Here is a 6,387-nt window from a genome sequence, read left to right as displayed (position 1 = left end):
AAAAGCTCCACAACTAGCCACAGATACCAAAGACTGTGTGGGAGACAAAACTTGAACACATGGCCAGCAAAGGGAATAAGGTTTCCAGGTTTTTGTATCTTTATTTTTGTGCCTTTTGTTTCTACAACAGCCCTTCAAGTTTTTGGGCTGTCCTCACACCAGAATGTGTTTAGGATCCCTGGATTCCTCCCATCCTGATAGGTTGTGACAAACAGAAATTCTTCCACATATTTCTAGGCCACACCCAGAACCAGTTTCCTAGCACCATCTGGGATCTCTGAGGAGAAAGGACCCCGGCTCAACACCTGTCCCACCAAACTTGGTCCTCAGTGGGCTCCATTCCAGTGCTGTCCACTATCAGGTCACCAGGCTGCTTTAATAGAAATCATTTCATAGGATGCTTTCCTTTGGGATCCTCTGAGGACACAGACTGAGATTTGCATGCAAACAAGGAAGGGCTGTTGGGTACACCACCTGTGAGGGAGTGATGGCAGCTACTCTGGACAGAGGAGGAAGGTGAACTGCAATGACAGAGCAGTAACTCCCACAAGTGATCAAACAGGGAGCTAAGGAGCTGGGCTGCCCTTCAAGTTGCTCTAACTTGAGGCAGTTTAGCTGCTAGAGTTGGAATGCAGGGCATCAGTTGTGGCCCTGCAGCTGAAGAACACACTACCTGCACTGCTGTGTGTTTTGTTTGTTCTTGGATTCACTTTTTTGTTGAAATAAAGGCAAAAGAAAGATGAGGAGTATTTGTCTGAGTCCATTCAGGCTGCCATCACAAGAGGGCAGACGGGTGGCTTATAACAGCAGACACACACCTCACAGTTCAGAGGCTGGGAAGTCCAAGGATTTCGTGTCTGGAGAGAATCCCCTTCCTTCCTGGTCTTCTCACTGTGACCTCATATGGCAGAAGTGGCAAGGGAGCACAAGGCAGCTTTGACGAGGGCACCAATCCCAGTCATCTCATCCCAGAGTGTACCCCCTAGCATCATCACCACGGGGCTCAGGATTTCAACATATGGATTTCTGGGAAACACAAACATCAACCCATGGCAGTACACTTCTCCCCTACAATTTCATTTGTGTGACAGGAGGACAAGGTGGAATGGGAAATCTGGGGACATTTGGAGACAAGGACCCATGAACTGCTGCAGTGTTAACTCACCAATTTGAACATGTTTATTAGTTGTCATTTTTAAGTAAATTTTTCATGTTCAGGAAGTATTATAATCTTCACCTTTGAAATGAGGAAACTGAGGAGCAGAGGCTAAGTGCATGAATTCCCAGGCTCCCAGTTAGGAAAAGAAACTATTATTCCAGTTCTCACACTTTCCACCAGAACCAACTCACATGTTTCATACTATGTAAGACATTAACTTTCAGTGGCAAACTAAAATATGAAATATTAAACATTAAATCTTCGTTTTTATCCTCTGGTGTTATAGCTGCTAGGGCTGGGCAATGTGTGTTTGTTCATTATCAAAGGAGCACCAAGGTCAGAGATAATCCCAAGCTCCTTTCATAAAATGTACAGAGGGATGTGTCTGTCTCAAAAGGATCCTCCAAATTAGCTCATAATGACAAGGAAAAGTACAGACATTAATGCGTACCTTGAAAATGTGCCTAACGCTCATCTTCAATGCCAAGGGTGTAACGTCAACATTTACCTTTTAAAACAAACACCTTTAGTAACAGATGGCAATGTTCAAAAACCTTTTAATAAATACAGATGGATCTGTCTGACCATTGAGAAAAAATAAAAACTTAAAGAAGATAGACCCAAATTAATGTAAAGAGGTTCTTTTAAAAAACATTTTCCCAAATATATAGGTGGAAAATATCCTAGAGCCATACTTCTCAACACTCTGAGTTCCACAAGAATCATTCTATTAACAATATCACCAAACTTAAAGTATAAATCATTTTTTTTTTTACCTTCTTTTTTTTTTTTTTTTTTTTTTTTAATTTTTTATTTTTGATAAACATATATTTTTATCCCCAGGGGTACAGGTCTGTGAATCAACTTAATGATTATACTAGATTGAAATATGTTTGGAGTGGTATGGTCCAACTCATACCAGTTATTTTATTTAACATCTCTGACATGTGGCATTAGCCCCCAGTCCAGTAATTTCTAGGTCTTTAATTGTTTTGTCTTAGCTATCTGCTTGGGGCCATAAGATGGCTTCATTTTCTTTATCCCCTGAGCACCTTCCTTTACACAAAGAAGCCCCCCCTTACTACAACTCCACATGGTTCCATCTCCAGAAATTTCTCCCCAGTATTCTTAAGATGGAGGCCAGGGAACACTGAAAGCCTTTTGGCTCTACCAAGGACTACAGTACTGTGAGTGAGGCACTGATCTTGGGTGCAAAATTGAAGGAGGGACCAAGTTCAGTTATTAGGATTAATAATATTGTAATAAAGTAGTAAAAAGATTTACATTAACATAAAATCTGTGACAGATACAATGTCAAAATGTTAAAATATTACTGATTTTTTCTTTTACCTCAGGTGCCAAAGTGACATTGCACAGCACTGTTATTTAAAATTTAAGTTCAAATCCCTCTAAAATATTATTTACTCTCAACAGATTTTTAAAATTTAAATTCAATCAATTGACATATAATGTAGTATTAGTTTCAGAGGAAGAGTTCAGTGACTCATCAGTCTTACGTATTACCAGAGCTCATTACACCAAGTTGCCTTCATTAATGTCCCTCACCCGGTTATCCATCCTCCCAAGCTCCTCCCCTCCAGCAACCCTCAGTTTCCTTCACTTAGAAGTTTCTTATAGTTTGTCTCCCTTTCTGGTTTTGTCTTATTTTCTTTTTCCCTCCCTTCCCCTATAATCCTCTGTTTTGTTACTTAAATTCCACAGATAAATGAGGTCCTAGGATAATTGTCTTTCGCTAATTGACTTATTTCACTTAGCACAATATCCTCTATTTCTCTCCATGTACTTTCACGGGACAAATTTCATTTTTAGTGGCTGAGTAGTACTCCACTGCATACATATGTACCACCTCTTCTTTATCCTTTCAACTGTCAATGGACATCTGAGTTCTTTCCATGGTTTGGCTATTGTGGACATTGCTGCTATTAACATTGGGGCGCAGGTGCCCCTTTGCATCACTATTTGTATTCTTCAAGTAAATATCTAGTAGGGCAATTACTGGGTCAGAAGATAGCTCCATTTTCAAATTTGAAAGTAACCTCCATACTGTTTTCCAGAGTGACTGTACCACCTTGCATTCCCACCAACAGTGTGAGAGGGTACCCCCTCTCCTCACCCTCACCAATACCTGTCATTTCCTGACTTACTAGTTTCAGTCATTCTGACTGATGGGAGGTGAAATCTCACTGTGTTTTTTATTTGTGTTGCCCTGATGGGCCGTGGTGCGGATCCTTTTTTCATGTGTCTGTTGGCCATTTCTGTGTCTTCCTTGGGGAAGCCTCTGTCATGTCTTCTGTCCATTTCTTTACTGGATTATTTGTTTGGGGGGTGTTGAGTTTGAAAAGTTCTTTATAGATTTAGATTACCAGCCCTTTATCTGATAAGGTGTTTGCAAACATCTTCTCCCATTCTGTTGGTTGTCTTTTTTTAAAAGTTTTTATTTATTTATTTGACAGTCAGAGATCACAAGTAGGCAGAGAGAGAGGAAGGGAAGCAGACTCCCTGGTGAGCAGTGAGCCTGATGCGGGACTCGATCCAGGAACCCTGGGAGCATGACTAGAGCCAAAGGCAGAGGCTTTAACCCATGAACAACCCAGGCGCCCTGGTTGTCTTTTGGTTTTGTCCACGGTTTCCTTTGCTGAGCAAAAGCGGCTTATCTGGGTGGGTTTCCAGTAGCTCACTTTTGACTTCGGACCTGTGTGAAGAGGTACCTCACTGTGGTTTTGATTTGTGTTTTGCCGGTGCTGAGTGACGTTGAGCAATTTTTTCACATGTCCATTGGCTATTTGTATGTCTTTTTTGGAGAAATGTCTGTGCATGTCTTCTGCTTATTTCTTGATTTGATTATTTTTGGGTGTTGAGTTTGATAAGTTCTTTCTTTATTTAATATTTTTATTTATTTATTTAAGAGAGAGGTGGGGGTGGGGGAGAACTTGCACTGGGAAGGTCAGAGGAAGAAGCTCCTCACTAAGCAGGGAGCCTGATGCAATGAGAGGCTCAATTCCAACCTCCTGCGATCATGACCTGAGAAAAGGCCAGTGCTTCACCCTGAGTCACCCAGGCATCCCTGATAAGTTCTTTATATAGATTGTGATACTAGCGCTTTATCTGATAGGACATTTGCAAATATCTTCTCCCATTCTGTTGGTTGTCTTTTGGTTTTCTCCACTGTTCCCTTTGCTGTGTTAAAGCTTTTGATCTGGATGGAGTCCCAATAGTTCATTTTTGGCATTGTTTCCCTTGCCTTTGGAGACGTGTCTAGCAAGAATTGGCTGGGTCGAGGACACAGAGTTTGCTGCCTGAGTTCTCCTCTAGAATTTTGATGGATTCCTGTCTCACATTTAGGTCTTTCATCCATTCTGAGTCTAAATTTGTGCATGGTGTAAGAAAGTAGTCTAGTTTCATTCTTCTGCATGTCTCTGTACAATTTTCCTTACACCATTTGTTGAAGAGATGGTCTCTTTTCCATTGGACATTCTTCTTTATCAAAGATCAGTTAGCCATAGAGTTGGGGGACCATTTCTGGGTTCTTTATTTTGTTCCACTGATCTAAGTGTTTGTTTTTGTGCCAGTGCCATAGAGTCTTGATGATCACAGCTTTGTAATAGAGCCTGAACTCTGGAATCGTGAGGCTACCAGCTGCGGTTTTCTTTTGCAGCATTCCTTTGGCGTTGCAGGGGTCTTTTCTGCTTCCATACAAATTTAGGATTATTTGCGGAGCTCTGTGAAAAAAAGTTGTTGGTATTTTACAGGGATTTCTTTGAATGTATAGATTGCGCTAGGTCTGTGGACATTTTAACAATATTTGTTCTTCCAGTAGGTGAATATGGAACATTTTTCCGTTCCTTTGTGTTTTCCTCAATTCCTTTCACAATGTTTTATAGTTTTCTGCATATAGATCTTTCCTCCTCTATTAGGTTTCCTTCCAGTTATCTTATGGGGGTTTTTTTGGCACAATTGAAAATGGGACTGACTCCTTAATTTCTCTTTCTTTGGTCTCATGGTTGGTGTGTGGAAATACAACTGATTTGTGTGGCATTGATTTTATATCCTGCCACTTTGCTGAATTCCTGTATGAGTTCTCACAATTTGGGGGTGGAGTCTTTTGGGTTTTCCACATAGTGTATCATGTCATCTGCAAAGAGTGGGGGTTTGAATCTTTCCCGATTCAGATGCTTTTTATTTCCTTTTGTTGTCTGATTGTTGAGGTTAGGACTTCCAGTTTTTGTTTTTGCTTTTTCTCTATTTTATTTAATGAGGTGTAATTGACATATAAATTTATATTATGTTTTTAAAAATTTTTTAAATTTATTTTCAGCATAACAGTATTCATTGTTTTTACACCACACCCAGTGCTCCATGCAATCTGTGCCCTCTCCAAGGCAACCCACGGAATGGGAGAAGATATTTGCAAATGACAGTACAGACAAAAGGTTGATATCCAGGATCTATAAAGAACTCCTCAAAATCAACACACAAAAAACAGACAATCATATTAAAAAAAATAGGCAGAAGATATGAACAGACACTTCTCCAACGAAGACATACAAATGGCTATCAAACACATGAAAAAATGTTCATCATCACTAGCCATCAGGAGGATTAAAATTAAAACCACATTGGGATATCACCTTACACCAGTTAGAATGGCCAATATTAACAAAACAGGAAACAACATGTGTTGGAGGGGATGTGGAGAAGGGGAACCCTCTTACACTGTTGGTGGGAATGCAAGTTGGTGCAGCCACTTTGGAGGACTTCCAGTTTTGATGAAGAAAGGATGTTACACTTGGTCAAATGCTTCTTCAGCATCTATTGAGAGAATTATATGGTTCTTGTCCTTTCTTTTACGAATGTAGTGTATCACATTGGTTGATTTGCAGATGTTGAACCATGCTTGCATCCCAGGAATAAATCCCACTTGGGCGTGGGGAATAATCATTTTAATGTACAGTTGGATCCTATTGGGTACGACCTTGGTGAGAATTTCTGCATCCATGTTCATCAGAGATACTAGTCTGTAATTCTCCTTTTTGGAGGGGTCTTTGTCTGGGTTTGGCATCAAGGTAATGCTGGCGTTATAGGAAGAATATGGGAGGGTTCCTCCCATTTTTATTTTTACATAGTGCTTCAGAAGCATAGGTATTAGATTTCAGTTATTTTACTGCCTCAGAAAGGGATTCCCTATTGCCTTCTATGGGCTTTTTTCA

Source organism: Mustela nigripes, chromosome 5, assembly GCF_022355385.1.
Source record: "Mustela nigripes isolate SB6536 chromosome 5, MUSNIG.SB6536, whole genome shotgun sequence".
Lineage (NCBI taxonomy): Eukaryota > Metazoa > Chordata > Mammalia > Carnivora > Mustelidae > Mustela > Mustela nigripes.
The sequence above is the reverse complement of the archived record's forward strand: the minus strand, read 5'-3'. Positions refer to the sequence as shown.